The sequence below is a fragment of the Camellia sinensis genome, chromosome 4, assembly GCF_055761805.1.
Source record: "Camellia sinensis isolate YWXY chromosome 4, ASM5576180v1, whole genome shotgun sequence".
Lineage (NCBI taxonomy): Eukaryota > Viridiplantae > Streptophyta > Magnoliopsida > Ericales > Theaceae > Camellia > Camellia sinensis.
Window position 1 is genome coordinate 112,744,519 of NC_138964.1, and position 20,151 is coordinate 112,764,669.

A 20,151-nucleotide genomic window follows, 5' to 3' on the forward strand; every position below is an offset into this window, starting at 1 on the left:
GGGTGGTTTGTGAGTATTCGGATGTTTTTCCCGAGGATCTCGTTAGTTTGCCACCTCACTGAGAGATAGAGTTCTCTATTGATTTAGTGCCCGGCACAGCGCCGATTTCTATGGCACCTTATCGTTTTGCCCCAGCCGAGTTAAGTGAGTTGAAGATTCAGCTCCAGGAATTACTAGATAAGGGTTTTGTTTGCCCTAGTGTTTCGCCGCGGGGAGCACCGGCCCTCTTTGCTAAAAAGAAAGATGGTGCCTTGAGACTTTGTATAGACTACAGGAAGTTGAATCGGGCTACGGTCAAGAATAAGTACCCTATGCCCCGTATAGATGATCTGTTTGACCAGTTGAAGGGTTCCCATTGTTTTTCCAAGATAGACTTGAGATCGGGTTACCACCAGGTGAGGGTCAGGGAGGAGGATATTCCGAAGACGGCATTTCGTACGTGGTATGGCCATTATGAGTTTCTGGTGATGCCATTCGGGCTTACCAATGCACCGGCAGTCTTTATGGACTTGATGAACCGGATCTTCCGGGAATTCTTGGATCGGTTTGTAGTCATTTTCGTAGATGACATTCTTATCTATTCACCTTCTGAGGAGGAGCACGAGGAACACTTGAGAGTGGTGCTTGAATTGCTTAGAGCCCATAGGCTGTATGCCAAGTTTGGGAAGTGTGAGTTCTGGCTAGGAGAGGTCAAATTCTTAGGTTATGTGGTATCCGAGGAAGGGGTGTCTGTTGATACATCCAAGGTAGAGGCAGTGCAAGATTGGGCACAGCCTAAGAGCGTTTTTGAGATCCGCAGTTTCCTAGGATTAGCTGGGTATTACCGTCCGTTTGTGAAGGATTTCTCCAGATTAGCTTCGCCGTTGACTAGATTGACGCGAAAAGGGGTCAAATTGTGTGGAGTGAGACTTGCGAAAGGTCGTTCCAAGAGTTGAAAGTTAGATTGACCACCGCTCCGGTCTTGATTATTCCTGAGAGAGGGTTGGGTTTTGCAGTTTATTGTGATGCCTCACGAGAGGGTTTGGGTTGTGTGTTGATGCAAGAGGGGAAAGTGGTAGCTTATGGCTCACGTCATTTGAAAATACACGAGAAGAATTACCCTACACATGACCTAGAGTTAGCAGCAGTGATCTTTGCCTTGAAGATTTGGAGGCATTACCTTTATGGTGAGAGGTTCGAGGTGTTCTCGGACCACAAGAGTTTGAAGTATCTGTTTACACAGAGGGACATGAATTTGAGGTAGAGGAGATGGATGGAGTTCATTGAGGACTATGATTTTGAGTTGCACTATCACCCGGGAAAGGCCAATGTTGTGGCCGATGCCCTTAATAGGAAATCCATTAGTGATGTAGCTTGTATAGCCATCCGGGAATGGGAGATGTTGGGTGTACTTGGCGAGTTTGATTTGCTCCTGGGCGAATCTATTGAGGCTGCGGACTTGTCTTCTGTTGTTGCACAGCCTACACTTGTGACCCGAGTATTAGAGGCACAGAGAGGTGACCTTGAGGTAGAGTCCTTTCGAGAGAAGATCTCTAGTGGGAAAGTTGAGAAGGGCTTGACGGTGTATCCCGACCAGAGTGTGAGATACCGAGACCGTTTGTTTGTGCCAGAGTCTTGCCGAGAGAAAGTACTCCGAGAGTTCCATCATTCACGCCTTGCGGTGCATCCGGGAGGCACTAAGATGTATCGGGATTTGGGTCGCCAGTTTTGGTGGCAGGGTATGAAGAGAGATGTGGTTGTTTTCGTATCGAAATGCCTTACTTGCCAGCAAGTGAAAGCCGAGCATCAGAGGCCAGTGGGTTTGTTGCAACCCTTGCCTATTGCCGAGTGGAAGTGGGAGCATGTCACCATGGACTTCGTTGTAGGTCTTCCGAGGACTCAGCGGGGTAGTGATACCATTTGGGTGGTTGTAGACCAGTTGACTAAGTCGGCGCATTTCATTCCTATGCGTGTGAGAGATTCGGTAGATCATCTTGCCGACTTGTATATTCGGGACATAGTGAGATTGCACGGGGTCCCAGTGACGATCGTCTCAAATAGAGATCCTCGTTTTACTGCTAGGTTGTGGCAGAATTTGCAGAGTGCATTGGACACTAAGTTGACCTTTAGTACGGCTTATCATCCTCAGACTGACGGGCAGTCCGAGCGTACTATTCAGATCCTTGAGGATATGCTTCAAGGTTGTGTCCTTGACTTTAGTGGGACGTGGGAGAGGCACTTGCCTTTGGTGGAGTGTGCCTACAACAACAGTTTCCAGTCTAGTATCGGTATGGCACCATTTGAGGCCTTGTATGGCCGACCGTGTAGGTCTCCAGTGTGTTGGGCCGAGGTGGGTGATGCACCTTTGTTGGGTCCGGAGTTGGTTAGGGAGACTACGGAGAAAGTTGAACTTATCCGTAAGAGGCTTGTTACAGCCCAGAGTCGCCAAAAGAGTTATGCCGACCGTAGGAGGAGGCCTTTGGCGTTTGAGGTAGGTGATCATGTCTTCTTGAAAATATCACCTAGGCGAGGTTTGATGAGGTTTGGGAAGAGTGGGAAGTTATCCCCTCGGTTTATCGGTCCCTTTGAGATCCTTGATAGGATTGGGGAGGTCGCTTATCGTTTAGCTTTACCACCGCAATTGTCCGGAGTGCATGACGTGTTTCATGTGAGTATGCTTCAGAGGTATGAGCCGGATCCGTCCCATGTGTTAGATTGGACCGACTTGGAGGTAGATGAGGATGCCTCATATGAGGAGAGACCAGTTCGGGTCTTGGATAGGAGGGATCAAGTCTTGCGAGGCAAGACCATTCCCTTGGTAAAGGTTTTGTGGAAACATCATGGAGTGGAGGAAGCCACTTGGGAACACGAGTTGGAAGTCCGCGAGAAATATCCGGACTTGTTTGTTGATGTGTAACCATGCTTTGGTGATTTTGTAATATTATTGAACCTTAAGAGTATTGAATATATCTTAGGTTGTAAAACATGGTGTATGTTTGATTTAATGGAAGTTTAATGTAACATTGCATATGTTGAATGTGTTGTAGAAATGGAAATATATCATGAATACTGAATATGATATAGAATTGTGAAATGTAGTATTGAAATTTGTGAAATTTCAGGGAATGCATAACTATAATGCATGTTGTGGAAAATATTGTAAACTGCCTCTTGAAAAAAAATGAGATGACCGGTAATGGGTCGAGTTGTAAAAAAAAAAAAATTCGCATTTTGATAATGTTGGGAATTGAGAAAATCTTGTTTTTGAAAAACTTGTATTTAATTTCGGGGACGAAATTCTTTAAGGGGGAGAGGTTATAGCGATCCCGATTGTCCCTTAACTATTCTGTTGTATTCCGGACTTGATTCCGTGGAGTTGGTAGTTGTATCTATCTTGTTGTCATCCATTAATTCCATTTGTTTGAGTTCCAGGATGTGTTGGGCATGTTTCGAACAGGTGTGTTGAACCTTGGTCTAAAATCTTGTTGCCGGGTTTTTGGTCGTTCCGCTCGAGTGGGCCTTGTTGCGCTCGAGCAGAGATTGCACACTCTCAGTTTTTCGTGTCCCTGCAAAACTTCTACAGGTGTGATTTCTACGCTCGAGCGGGTTTCTTTACGCTCGAGCGGTGGCGCTCGAGCGGGTATTACTTTTTGGTGTAAGTTCTGGGAGGGGGAAATCTATGCTCGAGCGGACTGGTTTTCGCGCTCGAGCGGGTGTACTTTATTCTTGTGTCTTGGCGCTTGAGCGGGACTTCTTGCGCTCGGGCGTACCTAGTTTTTGTTCTTGACGCTCGAGCGTTGTGTTCTCCGCTCGAGCGGGAATGTCGTATATCAGTTGGCAGCTGGGCATTTTAAAATCACTTTTTACATTCTCTCTCTCTCTCTTACTTTCTGAAAAGCTATTTTGGGAGCTCCTCTCTCTAGAAACTCCATTCTCTCTGGGGTTTGATCTAGTTAGAGTGTCACTTTATCCTCTGGCCTTTGTAAAAAGTGTGTGGATCGTCGAGGGCTTCGTTTTGATCCGAGAATCGTGGTGTTTGGAGCATTTTCACTTTCTCTTCCTTCTCCGTTTGAGCTCTAACTTCGAGGTAGGGATATCATACTCCTTCTCATGGGTTTTGTCTTTGAATTTTTGTATTTTGATGAGTTGGGGTTTGTTGGGTAATTTTGAGGAAGTTTGGGCCTTTGTGTAATTTTACAAAAGTTGGGGTTTTGCTTATATGAACTTATATGCATGTTTGGCATAGAGAAATGAGATCAATATTGAATTATTGGTGAAAGTGGAACCTTACGGTTGTGATGTTAATTATGGGAAATGCTCTAATTATATTGATAAATTAATTGGTATAGTTAATTTGAAGAAAAGAAGAATTGAATTGAGGACGTTGAAATGTTGATTATAAATCCATTTGGTGCATTTATTTTCAGTATAGAAATAACTGCTTTGGGCTATCGGTGGAGGATAGTCTTGATTGTTGTAGACAATGCATGATGATTAGGCAAACTAAAGCTAATCAATTGAGTAAGCCATTGAATATGGTAGTTGGTACAATACAGCACTCAAATGTGTATTGATTGATTTAATTTGTATATGATATTTGTTTATATACATTGTATTGTGTGGGAGGAGAAAGGGGCTGTACTCCACGGTTTATTGGAAGAAAGGGGCTGAACCTCTAAACCGAATCTTGTGACAGTGATACAGCACTACAATGTGTATCAGGTTGCGAATTAGAAGTGTTTTCTTGTGACAGTGATACAGCACTACAATGTGTATTAGGCTGCGAATTTGAAGTGTTTGTTTTGATTTGATATAGCACTAAAATGTATATCGTTATCAATTGTGAAGTATAGAAGTGTTTCTATGTTATGTTGATACAGCACCAAAATGTGTATCACTCGTATAGTATGGAAGTGACTTATGTGTTATTGATACAGCATCACAATGTGTATCCACCATGAATTTCGAAAATGTTTTAAGATGAGTCTTATTCTCATCAAGTTATTTGGCTAAGTTTTGAGCCTTGTTTTCAAACTCAAAGTTGAAAAAGAAATGAGAAATGAAATGTAACATGGACTTAATGTCATGAAATCGGAATGTGATATATGTAGATGTACCTGAGTTATCCATCTATCAACTGCTAATCTTTTAGTCATTGTTCATGGCTGGTTTAGTGTATCTCTACTGGGCTGTGGCTCACCCTTTATGGGACACCATTTTCAGGTACATGTAGCATGCTACCTCCAAGGACATAGCTTGGGAGGCTTGAGACAGGCGGATTGTTTTGTTTATTTTCTTTTGGTGTATTACATGTAAATTCAAGCCAAGGGCTTTATATGTATTGAGTTAGCACTCTTCTTTTTGTAACCAAGTGTTAACTTGGAAAGCTGTAAGCCCGTAGGGCACTGCTTTTGTTGTTAACATGCAATACTTTTGTAAGGAACTACTCTGATGAATAGAAAAATATTTATCTTTCATACCAATGCATGTCTATGTTGATGGGTTTTAATGTTATTATTTTGTGGGCATTACATGTACTATATTAGACTTATGAATTTAATTGTTTTTTTTTTTTTTATAATTAGTAAGCATCCAATAATATATATATGTATATATTCAGTTTTGATGTTTTTTTCTTATCAAAACTTAAGTAATCTTAAATATTTTAGTTTATTATAATTGAATTTTTTCTTTCTAGGATAATATTTAGGGAAATATATTAGAAAACACTTTTGGGATTGTTTTGAACCACTAAATTTACCGTTTTGGAATGAAAGTGTACTATGCTTGGGAACGAACGTACCAATACATGATTCGTTAGGATATTAGCATTTTCTGGTAATACAATGATAGCATAGAAGGAATAAGACAAATGGGTTATTACTGGCGAGTGATGACATAGAATAAAAATTACAAATTCATTGAAAAGTTTATAAATTAAATTATTAATTTCATTAATTGTAATTTATTTTTCAAGACTCGACTGATGTGGTATTTCCCCTAAAACAAAAGTTGTAATCATTACATCATTATTGAGCCATTATTATTTGTCAATACACTCGTTGCCATTTGTGCTTCTTGGCACACTTATTTGAACAAAAATCCACGCAGTTCTCTACTTTCTCTTCACCAGATGAAAGAAAACAAAAACAACAAGAACAAAGGGGAGATATATTAAAAAGAGTAATACTATCCATCATAAAATAAATATCATGGACAGTTTCATAAAATTAATTTAAGGGTAATTGCATAATATATGATAAAACACTACAAACTAATTCAAGGATAGAGAATCTTTATGAAGGATTTTCATGATATTTTTTTCGTAATGCCTAAAAATATTGTTTCAAAAAATCAATCACAAATAATATACAATCGTCATTGGCATAAATATGATAGTTTATTAGAATGTGCTAGATTTGTGGTTATGTACAAATTATAGAATTTACCATCCTATCTAATAGATTATTACTGAATAGTTTAGTGATATTCCACATGTCGATAATGAGGTGTGTTACAATTACTGTATTGATTGTTTTATTTATTTATTTATTAAAAGAGAGGAGAGATAAAAACTTACTAGGGTTTTCTTTAGCACTAAAATGGGTGCACAAAGAGGAAGCACAACCCAAAGTGCACAAGTCATGTGCATTTTGAGGAGGAGGAGCAGGATTGTTTGGTGGAAAGATGCAATCTTTGAGGCATTTGGCAGCACAAATCAGCGAAGAAGTATTGGAAGAGGTGCAATAAATATAGCATGCACCAAAACAAACAGGGAAAGAAGGTTTGGGTTGCCCCTGTCCCATTACAATTGTTCCCATAATCAACCCTACCATTACAACCATCACAACCTTCCTCATGATTCTCACTCCCTCCATATTCTCAGTCTCTCTCCCTCTCAAAGCTTTATAGATATATATGTAATCCAAAACTGAAACTTGAAATCCTTTGTAGATCAAAGAAGGGTTTATATAGTACACATATAGGATGATATAGTATGTAGACAACTAAAATGATGACAATTATGTCTTTATTATTTACCCCGTCATTGATTTCATGAGTTACACGTTATGAAATAAAATTAGCATATATGTTTGATTTTCTTGAAATGTTTTCAATTGTATTTAGTTCTCCAGTAAGTACCATCCTTTTTTCCAAAAATGATTTCTAAACATAAATTTTATACTAAATATTTTATAGAATGATATAATAATGATATTTTTTAAATAATAAGTTACTTTGAGAATTCTTTTAATTTAAAATAAAGGTGGGGTTTTTCTCCAATCCACACCTATACTATAGGGTATTTTTGAGCTTTTTGATGATTTAATCCTTTATTCTGTAAAATCTTTTGTATATATCATTCAAGGAAAAGAAAAATTAGATCCATTTGATAATCATGGGTCATTTAATTTATCACATTTGTTATGAAAAGAAAAAAAAAAAAAGAGGTCAATTTTCAAAAGCATATTTGCCATTCATTTTTTTTTTTTTTTTTCTAGTTGTTGGAAATCAACTTAATAAATTAAACATGTTACAATTATCGGATCTACTTAATTATTTTAGTATGTAGACAACTAAAACGATGATAATTATATCTTTATTATTTACCCCATCATTGATTTCATGAGTTCCGTTATGAAATAAAATTTGCATATAGGTTTGATTTTGTTGAAATGTTTTCAATTGTATTTAGTTCTCTATTAAGTACCATCCTTTTTTCCAAAAATGATTTGTAAAAATAAATTTTATACTAAATATTTTATTAGAATGACATAATAATAATATTTTTAAAATATTAAGTTACTTTGAGAATTCTTTTAATTTAAAATAAATCTGGGGTTTCTTTTCGGTTCACATCTATACTGGAGGGTTTTTCTGAGTTTTTCGATGATTTAATCCTTTATTCTGTAAAATCTTTCATATATATCATTCAAGAAAAAGAAAAATTAGATCCATTTGATAATCACGAGCTATTTAATTTATCACATTTGTTGTCAAAAGAAAAAAAAAATGGTCTATTTTGAAAAGCATATTTGTCATTCATTTTTTTTTTTTTTGGTTGTTGGAAATAAACTTCATAAATTAAACATGTTACGATTATCGGATTTACTTAATTATTTAAAAAAATGATATATAAAAAGGGTACAACAAACAGTTCAAATTAGGAAACATGATCAGTCGTGGACCCAAATGATCTTCACTTGTACATACAGATCGAGCAGCCAGTACTGGTATTGTTTCTTCTTCATCTTCATCACTTTTCAACGAATATAGTTGAAGTAGAGAACTTGTTGGAATATATGTTTAAAAAGTGGTTAGCTGCAGTAATAATGTGAAATTTTAGATGGCTAATTTAGTTATGCTTGCTGGAGATGCTCTTATCATTGTTAACGCACTTGAAAATGCATTTTTTAAGTGAAATTTTATTTTAATGATAATAAAATGGCATTTATAAATGTATCACTTAAGCTTGATAATAATTTTTGCAAGTTTTCATTTGGGCATAGTACACCGGTAGTCTTATATTTTGTTTCTTGTGTTATTTTAGTTTTCACACTTTCAATTAGCTCAATTTAATTTCATTGGTAATATCGTTAGTGTTTTTGATGAAAAATGATTACTAAATTGATTGAGGTTAACTCATTAGGTTGAGTAGTTTTATAATATAGCGATCCCGGTTTTTCTTCCATTGTTTATTGTATTCCGGACTTGGGTTCTGTCATGGTTGTTGTTGTCTTTATCTTGTTTCCGTCCTTTAAATTCTTTGTATTTGAGTTTCAGGATGTGTTGGGCAGGTTTGAAATAGGTTGGATGTGATTTGAAATAAATAGTTACTGCCCGCTCGAGCGAGCTTTGGGTTTTAGTTCCTTCGCTCAAGCTAGGGTTCCTTCGCTCGAGCGAGATTTGAGTGGTGTGTCTCTTGGCTCGAGCGAGCACTCTTGCGCTTGAGCGTACTTCTGGGTTGCAGACCTGAAGCTTTGCGTTGTTCGCCCGAGCGACGCTTCTTGCGCTCGAGCGAGGTTCTTTTGTGTCTGGTCGCTTGAGTGACCACTCCTTCGCTCGAGCGAGCCTCGAGTATATCAGTTTGCAGCAGCGTGTTTTTATATACTTTTTCACTCTCTTCTTCCTTCAAACCCTAGATCCGACACACTCTCTCTCTACATATGCTTTCTCTCTACAAATACACTTGGTTCTTGGGTGTCTCTACCCTAGTCTCTTTGAATAAAGGGTAAAGCTTGGTGTTGGCTTCGTTTTGATCCGAAAAAGTTGAGCTTTGGAGCACTTTGACTTTCTTCCTCCTTCTCCTTTGAGCTCCTAAATTTGAGGTAGGGATGATCTACTCCTTCTTATGAGTTTTGACATAAACATTGGTTATTTTGTATAAATGGTAGAATATGGGAGTTTTGGGAAGTTAGGGTTGAAACTTGAATTATTGAAAAGAGGGTTTTCCATGTTTGGACTTATATGTATGTAAGACTTGAAATTGGGGTTGTTTATTTAATATGAGTGAAATTGGCCTTGGGGGAAATGTTTGAGAATAGGGGGATGAGAGCCCTAATGGAAATTGAATAATTAATTTGTATAATTAATTTGAGAAAGTTATGGAAATATGAAATTGAGTTGAAAGTTATGAAATTGGGAAGTTATGAGAATGAATGGTGTAGTTGGATTGATTAATCACTCACCTATGAAAATGTTGATAATTTATCTATTTGATATATTTATTTATCTATTTAGAAATAACTGCTTTGGGCTATCGGTGGAGGATAGTCTTGATTGTTGTAGAGACTGCATGATGATTAGGTGAATTAAAACTAATCAACTGAGTTATGTCATTGAATATGACTGTTGAATTAACACATTGAATATGTGCCTGGAATGATCATTGTATATGATAAAGCATTTAAATACATTGCATATGTATCTTGTTTGGGAGGAAATAGGGGATGTACTCTATGGTTTGGGAGGAGACAGGGGATGTACTCTCAAATCTGTTCGGGAGGAGATTGGTGATGGACTCCGTTGATAACTAAGTTGGCCGGAGTGTCCATGGTGAAAGTCCCGAAACTTTAATTACGTTTGCATAACGTTGATGATTGAAGTGTTAACAATGTGAGTTGTAGTCTCATTTGAATTGATTATGATTGAAGTATTGATAATATGAGTTGTAGTCTCACTTTGAACTGTTCGGATAAACAATGAACCATATCTACGAATTAGTTTTGATAATGAAACAGAAAGGGATTAAAATGCGGTTGTGAATATGAATTGGTTATGGAAGAGATGTACGCTAGTTTATATGAGTTAAACATTTATCAAATGCTAATGTTTTAGTTAATTCTCATATTATGTTTAGCGTATCTCTACTGGGTTTTGGCTCACCCTATATGGGACATCATTTTAAGGTAGAGGTGATATGCCGCCTCCAAGAATGTAGCTTGGGAGGTTTATATGCTGAGGCTTATTTTTTGTAGTTTTCTTTGTATTACATGTAATCCAAGCCAAGGGCTTAATGTGTTCAGAGTTAGAACTCTCTTTTGTTGAGACCAAGTGTTGACTTGGAAAGTTGTAAGCCCGCAGGGCATTTACTTTTGTTGTCAACATGTAACACTTTTTGTAATGAATACTCTGATAGATGAATATATGTTTATTTCCCCTATGTCTATGTGTATCAAGAATGATTGGTGTATATGTATTATTTTTGAGGGCATTACATAGCATCTGCTATTTGTGTTGTATCACCTGTTGGGGGTGAATTGATTTTGAAACAAGGGTGTAGAGGTTGTGATATAGAGGTCGCTGATTGTCGGCTTCCATTTTCATTTGTAGTAATGGTTATATCAGGTTTTGATGTGATTTTGGATATGGCCTGGTTATCGTCATACCGAGCTGTTATAGACTGTTACCGCCAGAGGGTTATTGTATGTACCTTGAGCGGGGATTGTTTGCATTTCTTGGGGGATCAGGTTGGTAGAGTCTTACCACCGATGTATGATCCGCGAGGGCGGAGTGAGCTTAGTTGTCTTCTCGCTAGCTGTATGAGTAGTGAGTGTGGTGAAACCGGGATTGAGTTGCCCAGAGTTGTTCGTGAGTACTCGAAGGTCTTTCTCGAGGATCTTGTTAGTTTACCACCTGTAACACGTCCGCGAGGGACCCCGCTACAGTTCGGACTCGATTAGTGTCACGGTTCTTAATCTGAACCAAAGAGTCCAAATCTGGCAAATCGTTTTGAGAAAAAGATTTTTAGAAAAAGAAGTGCCAAACATGGACTGCTTTGCCAGATATAGAGTCGCCACCTAAATATTTTAAAATGGGGAATTTAGGAAACCCTGACTCGGTGCCAAAGGCCACATGTCCGTCATCACCAAAGTTGCCTCGGCTTGGGAACTTGGGTACGATCGGGGAAGGTCAGCTATGAGCACCCCCTCTCGCCCGATCCGAAGATCGGCCTCTACTAACCGTGATATCCATTTTTGAAAACGTTATGTGTTCTTATTCCGGTTATTAGTCTAGAATTACTATGTTATGCGCACAGCAAGCAAGTATAGACTAGATTGCTTAATTTGGAAATAAGCATTGCATATCCGTTTGTTTTGGAAAAATGTTTTGGAATTTGCTACCCACAAGTAGGCTAAAACACGGATTTCAACGAGTGTTTCCAACTCAGACAATTCAACCGTCACCCACAGGCATTCAAACAGTTTATCACATAAGCATCTAGCCACATGGTAAGCATGTTGTCATAATAGCATTCACACGCATGTGGTATGCTAAAGCATAAAATACTTACATCATACTCCAAGCCAAAACAGGAACTAGTTAGTAATCACATGCATGATCCTAGTTCATGTTAAGATGGCTAATGCAACACATGCAAGATGCAACTGAGGTAGGCTCGACTAATTTACGATGACGTGTGAAATGCTACAACTAACACGTATTCAATTTGGAATTAAAATACAAATGCAGTCAGAATGATGCGCTGAGACCGGTGCATGCAAGACAAATGCATGAATGCACGCATGCATAGCATAAGATATGCTGATTTTAAATATGCCCTAGTCTACCATCATAAGCAGGTAAATAAAAGGGAAGAAAGACGTGAGGTTGGAAGGCATACACACACTCACCCACACTTATTACATAATTGCCCTCACTCGAAGGGTCCAAATAAATATTATAGTCCAAATAATAAACACATTAATTATTACAGAATTTCTAATTAATTAACAGAATGAATGCAAAAGGAAAGGTGGCCACAGCCCCTGCCTCGGGATGCACGAATGATGCATGCTCGAACCCGTCTCGCCCGGAAAGTCCGTACCATACCACTGCCGCCTCGGTTTACACTGCCCTGCTTTTCTGAAAATTGCCAAAGTTCTGGGATAGGTCCCCTGAACACTGTGGAACACCATCGGCTGAAGGAAATGTCCACCGGCCATTGAAAATATCCATCGGCTGCGAATGAAGCTACCGGCCCAGGAAGGATTGCCGGTCGGCACTGAATACTGCCGGTCGGCAGAAAGTTCCTGCAGAATCTGGTTTTTGGCAGCAACAAGAACAGACAGTGTATGGCATGGAATTTCAAGCAAGTGTATGCATGGCCACTCTCCCAATCATGTAATGGACTCGAGAGAGTATGCCCCTCGACCCTCGGGCTATCAATTACGCATGATGGCCTAAGAGGCCAAGTTTTACAACTTTGATATCAAATGAAATGCAAGCACAAAACACATCAAAGGGCCCCAACCCCTATCATGATTGATCAAGAGGCAAGGGATGCATGCTCAATGAAATGACACCTAGGCATGGAGGCTGAGTATGCAACATGAACATGCAAATGAGCAATGTATACTAGGCGCGCAACCTAAACATGTAAGTAAACATGGCAAGCAACAACATGCGATGATGGACTTAAACTAACATGGATAGCTCGCAAGCATGTCAAAATCGGTGGCCATTAGGTGAAAACGAGACTCTCGAAACGCGTGCACGCATGCACGCAAACCGAGGACCAAACCTAAGGCATAGTATGAAACTCTAACAAGGCATGGCGAGGCATGAAATATGGCATACAAGCATGTAATTTCAGCACTGAAATGTGATATAAAACAGCCTCGAATCACGGAAACATGGCACCCGATGCATGGAATGAGACCCGAAATGCAAAACTAGGCACACGCAATGGCCTACAGCTATACAAAACATGCATTATTTGAACATGAAGCATGAAGACAGATTCAAGGCAGCCCCAAAAAAAGCATGTTTGCAGTTTTAAGCAAGACCAAAAAATGAACACAAATAGGGCTAAACCAATATGCAAAAATGGCCCTAAATGTGAGATAAAGAAGCAAGTCACGGCTTCTGGCCCCAAACAAGAGAGGGCCCTTCAACAATGTTGAAGAGGGACCCAAAACATGTCATTTTTCAGTTTATGATCAAACCCAAAACAGTGCACAAGTATGCTCAAAATACTATGCAAAACAAGGCCAAAAAGAGGGCTATAACACAAAGTACAAAAAGGATGCCTCAAACAGTAAAAGACCCTTAATGAAACATGAAGAGGGGGTCATAATAAGGCCATTTATAGTTCGGATCAAAGCTCAAAAACAGAAGCATAAGAGGCTAACAAATCATGCAAAAATGGAGCCAAAAGAGAGATATAAAGGCAAGTGGCAAATGGAATCCTCAAACAGTGATGATCCCTTCAACAATGTTGAAGAAGGGCTCAAAATAAGCAACTTTACAGTTTATGACATGCCTCAAAACGATTTATACATAGGCCAAAAATACTACACAAGAAAATGGCATACAAGAGAGGCAATGAAGCAAGTGCAACAAGGAGGCCTCAAACAGTGAGAGGCCCTTAAACAAACATGAAAAATAGCTCAAAATAAGCCTAGTTCCAGTTAGGGTCGGAGCCCAAATATGCAAGCATGTATGGCTTAGAAAGGATACAAAAATAAGCTTAAAAGAGAGGAAATGTTGCTCACCCTTCAAGACCAAACTTTAACAGCCTTTTGGCTTGAGAAAAGGTGCCTCCAAAGCTCTGAGAAGGCCCTCCAAACTGCTGGAATGGAGTGGTGGTGTGGTGCTATAGGGTGTAGGGCAAATGGAACAAAGATTTTAGGATTTGGAGGCTTGGATGAGATAGATATATGGAGGATTGTATGTAATGCTCCAGCTGGTTTTCTAACCCGGTCTAAGGAAGAGGGGAGCTTCCTTTAAAGAGCCAAGAGAATAAAGCTTCTCTTAGAAGCTTCAAACCAAGAGCAAAGATCCTCTATACACGTGTATGGAGGATCTAGTCTGTGCCCTCCAGCTGGCACAGCAATCTGTAGAATACTCCGGAAGGTCGTCGGCCAGCAAAAATGGTCGGTCGGCTAAAATAAATGGCCGGTCGGCACAATAAATTTCCGGTCGGATAAATGGATTGCCGACAGATGCTTCCAAGGTCAAAAAGTGGCCGGTGGGTGTCTAGAGTGAAGCCCCGGAAGTTAGCTTTCCAATGGCGCAAACCTTGCATTAAAATTCCTCCTATGCAAAAAGTTATTCCCTTTTTGGTGAAGCCGCGCAGATTCGATCAAACCGGGATGATGCCCAACTTCAACTGATCATATCTCCCCCACCCGGACTTGGCTTTAAGAGATTCTTGAGTGAAAAATGAAGCCCCGGAAATGAGCTTTCCGACGGTGGTGGCCCCATAGCTAAAATCCAAGTATGTAGATTAATAAGCCCGATTCAGCGAGGACTGCTCGACTCCCTTCTACCCAGATTCATGCCTGTCTTCTCCCCCAACTTGGTTTCTTCTCTCTTCCCTTCCTTTCTTTAACTTCAAACCCCTAAGCAAGGTGTTTTGAAAGATTTTTCAAAGATTTCATCTCTCTTTCATTCATTTCCACTTCGTCCCTGCTCGGTTTACCGAAAAGCGCAACGTTTAACAAAATGCAAGCCTCGGAACATCGCAGAAACTTTATTTCAAAAACGTTTTGAAAGAGAGGGTTTTAAGGTCTAAAAACCATCCAAAATAGCTTTAGTCCAAAACGGGGTGTGAATTTGAGACTTGTCTCTCTCCTTGCCGAAGAAACTGGATCTTTGCCCTGCACACCTTTTATCACCAAGTAAACCATCAGTAACGCCCAAGTCTTATGGGCAGTCAAAAATGGGGTGTCTACAGTTGTCCCTCTTTGACAGAACTCAGAAGTCATAAGAATGACGGGAGTGAATGTCAAAGCCAAGAGACGACCTATTTTTGACAATGCCGAAGACTTGGACAAACAAACAAAATACAAATGAATGAATGGTTGTGCCCGCAGGCTGCCTACGTATCCCTTTGCAAGGAATCAAACCAGCGTAGTTTAGGGATAGGATGCAAATGATATGAAAGAAGACTTTGACAATTGGACTTATACGCTACGCGAAACCGGTTTGTATTCAAAACGATGCAATGTACTAACAAGTACAAGTGAGGTGCGCAAGATAGCGCGATAGGATGCCTGCAAAATGCAAGTAAGGTGCACAAAACAATGCGATGCGCAAGAAAGCGCGAGTGATTTGAAATGCACAAGACAGTGCGAGTGATTTGAAATGCACAAGAAAGTGCGATTGAGGTGCGTAAAATAGCGCGAAATGTAAACTGCACAAAACAGTGCGATGCGCAAAATAGCACAAATGTAAACTGCACAAAACAGTGCAATGCGCAAAATAGCGCGAATGATAAACTGCACAAAACAATGCGATTGAGGTGCGCAAAATAGCGCGAATGTAGCTGCACAAAACAGTGCGATACGCAAAATAGAGCGAGTGATTTTGAAATGCACAAGAAAGTGCGATACGCTAAACAGCGTGATTGATTTTGAAATGCACAAGACAGTGCGATACGCTAAATAGTGCGAGTGATTTTGAAATGCACAAGATAGTGCGATACGCTAAACAGCGCGATTGATTTGAAATGCACTAAACAGTGCGATACGCTAAACAGCACAATTGAAATGAAGTGCACTAAACAGTGCGATACGCTAAACAGCACAATTGAAATGAAGTGCACTAAACAGTGCGATACGCTAAACAGCGCGAGTGATTTTGAAATGCACAAGACAGTGCGATACGCTAAACAGCGCGATTGATTTTGAAATGCACAAGACAGTGCGATACGCTAAACAGCGCGATTGATTTTGAAATGCACAAGACAGTGCGATACACTAAACAGCGCGATTGATTTTGAAATGCACAAGACAGTGCGATACGCAAAACAGCGCGAGTGATTTTGAAATGCACAAGACAGTGCGATACGCTAAACAGCGCGATTGATTTGAAATGCACTACACAGTGCGATACGCTAAACAGCGCGATTGAAATGCACTAAACAGTGCGATACGCTAAACAGCGCGAGTGATTTGAAATGCACTAAACAGTGCAATACGCTAAACAGCGCGATTGATTTGAAATGCACTGAACAGTGCGATACGCTAAACAGCGCGATTGATATGCAATGCACAAAATAGTGCGAGTGAGATACAACCACAAGATGCACAAGACAGTGCTAGTGAGATACAAAGTGTAAGTGCACAAGATAGTGCGAGTGAATGCATGTTCTATGCAAATGAGGTGCATTTTCTATGCAAGTATGGAAGAGTGCATTTTCTATGCAAAAGATACGAGCATTTTCTGTGCAAGAAACAGGAGCATATTCTATGCAATATTGAAAGCAAATTCTATGCAGAATCGAAAGCAAGCATATTCTATGCATAAATCATAACGATGAGCGGCACGCATGTCACAGAAGTGTATATGAAAGTGCACATTCTATGCAATGTAAGGGCATCAAGCATGTACTCTGGTGCCTCCGATTTACCTTTCAGAGGACTTTGTAACACACTCAGCTCAAAAAGGGCACACCCTGTTTATGTTGGCAAGAGATAACATCTGCTGCTGCTTTAATTGCCATTCTGACTTGGAGCAGGCTTACACTTGGGGTCGAGATACACTCATACTCCAGAGAAATGGCGAGGTCTGGGAAGGTGCACCTGAAATGCAGTCTCGGATCTTGCCAAAGCTAGAACACCCTAAGATGCTCCAAATTTTCCTTTTTTCTTTTGCTTTGCAGTTTGGAACCTATATAGTTTCAGATAGGTCCTTGTTCTACTGTTCACACTTATCGGGGGTGGACCCTGCAGTTTTATGAAAGAACAAATACTGTTTTGCACAAATGTGGAGAATGGCACAGCACTCTGATTACAAGATGATTTTTTGGAAATTGAGAAATGAGTTCATAACCAGGTATTGAGCCGACGACTGGCCACAACCAAAACGACTCGACAAGAGAAAAACAAAGGTAAACAACCTAAACACATCGAGTAACACTCGAAGTGACTCAAAACAAGAATCGAGACAGACAAAATAAAACACAAGACTCAAATGTGCACATGGAGCCCGTTTCCCCGGGTATTGTTTCCCACCCTTTCTCATTTGTGATTCTCACATCGCTCGGCCCTCAGGCTCTGTTTTTCTGAAAAAGCCCTTTTCCTCACTTTTTCTCTCAACGCACATCTCTCTATTCTTTAATCTCTCATTTTTCATCCCTCCCCAGGGTGGTTGATGAATAAATAGGAAGTTGCGGGTTCTTGCCCCAAGCATTCTGCTAGATTCTCTTCTTCTGCTCACAATAGTGAACTTTCTCCCACAGTGGGGTTACGATGCGGCTGGATGTGCAGCAGATCTGCAATCGACATTGGTTGACGATGCTCTTACTGGGGAGTTTGGACGTGATTAGATCTGTCCAAACAAAGGAGTGGAATATCTTGATCCGTTCCCGTTCGTGCTTCGCACTTGGCTTGATACCTCGTTGCGTGGAGGATGTGAGAGCCTTCTGCCCTTTTGCGGTCAGCTTCAGTGGTGCCCTTTTCAGGCAGGTAGAGTGCCCTTTCTGGCAGATGCATTGACAACGGGAGAAAGACAAGAAGCCTGACTCAATTGTGCCCCTAGTTCATTATTTTGACCATTTTTTGTTTTTGCTTTCTACTGAAACAATTTTGACCAATATGAGAGTCAGATTAACGTACTTGTTCAATTTTTGATTTGAAAATCATGCAAGTTAGGTTATGAGCACTGAAAATTTTCCCTTTTTGGGTCCCAGAAATGGTCCAGTTTTGGAAAAGATGGAATAATTTTCGAGAGATCAGTCAACCTCAATAAAAATTCTCAAAAATTATTTTCGCAAACGGCCAATGCTCAACAAGCACAGAACCTACTCTTGAGATGCGCAACTTTCAGATCCGAAGGAAAATTGCCCCTTGCTTGAAAAGAGCTGCACGGCAACGGAAAGTTGCCCTTTGTTTGAATGGCACCGCGGCACACTGTATGGCAACGGAAAGTTGCCCCTTGTTTGGATAGCATCGCAGCGCATTGCAATCAGTCCTCAGAGTAACGATGACAATCGAACTCTCGGATACAGAGAAGGCAAAGATGATCAAAACCATTACATGGACACAGTTGATTTTGAAGTGTTTTACGGCTGGACTTCGGAATGAAGTTGCCTACGTATCCCAAAGATGAGAATCAAGCCTTACGTAGTTCGGGGTTAAGGTACACTCGGGTATTTAACCTCTCCTTTTGCGCTCTAACTTTTGCCAAGGCCGCCTTTTTGGGTTTTCAACCTTGCAACTCTGTTTTTTTTTTCTTTTCAATTCTTTTCATTTCTTTCTTTTTTTCTTTTCTTTTTTTTTTTTCATCTTTTCTTCATTTCTTTTTTGTTCTTTGCATTTTTCTTCTTCTTCTTTTTTGTTCTTTTCTTTTTTTCCTTGCTCTAACTTTTACCTGGGTCGCCCTTCCGGATTTTCGACCCAGCGAGCCTCTCAAGGGTAAAAGTGTAGCTTTGTCCATGTCAAATGGTTCTGAGATCTCGAATCCATCTAAATCCAGGAGAGTGACTGTTGTTCGCTGACAATGCAGAAGTTCATCCCATGGGGGCTGGATTTGCCCCTAGTGTTGTAGATCGGAACTCAGTTTTTCTTTAGCAATACTTTCTCTTTCCTCCCTCTGGGATTTGGCATTCTTGCCGATCTTCATTGATTTGTGGAATGATCCATCTTCGGCTCTTCGAGCACAATCTGGCATCTTTTGCCCCTAGTTCGAGGGGTGCTTCTGATCTAGTTTTGCAAGCTTCTTTTGATGACATCTGATCTTCTTGATCTGACTTCCCTGCCCCTAATTCATGGGCTGCTTCAAATCAGGCCACAAAGGCCTCACATTGTGGTTGATCGTTGAACCTTTTGAAAATAAGGGGTCGAGCCTCGAGGTTGAGAGCGATCCTAGGCTGCACAATCTCAAGAGCGATTCCACACAGGTCTTCGTAAGATCGCGCAAAACATTTTTTTTAAATCTTTTAAGAGAGCGACTAGTCGCTCGTGCTGAAGACAGTGTGAGACTAATCTGGATCAAGCTAGGATCCTTCTCAATACTCACATTAACAAGCATGATCTTAATCATTAAAGGCTTAGCATGCCTCTCTTTCTCTCAAATGATCAAATTTTTGCAAAAACCCGAGGAATTCCTTCCTCTTCGTTTTCATCACAATGTTCAAAAACAGCTTTGAAAAACTTAGGTCAACACAATGACTTAAAAGCACAGAGAAGCAGGTGAAATGCACTGTCGTTCCATTCGACCTTCTCGTACAACTGACACAAGGCAGGAGTAAGCACAAAAACATGAAAAACCACTGTTGTTTCATTCATAACTATTGGTGTACCTGGCTCCATGGCAGAAACAAACTCAAAAGAAAGCGAAAAGACAAACACAAAACAAAATAGTGATGCCCAAGGTAACACCCCCGAAATCACTTGACTCTAACAAAACAGGACTGACTCGATATAACAAGACAGACCTGACCGACTTAGTACAAAAAGACTGACCATATATAAAACAACAAAACTGACCCAATACCCAAGTCAGAAAGTACAAAAACTAGTGTTCGCACATTGCTCAAAACTGTGCGTGTCAAACGCCACATCTGAAGTAAACTGAGCGCCGCCCACAGGTGGTTCATCCCCCGATCACACCGCATTATCTCCCAGGTTCACTGATCCAATGATGATAGACTTTGTTGAGTTGGTGCGACAATGACCTCGTTGTCAATCAGATCTTGTATTTCGTGGCGAAGACGGAAACAAC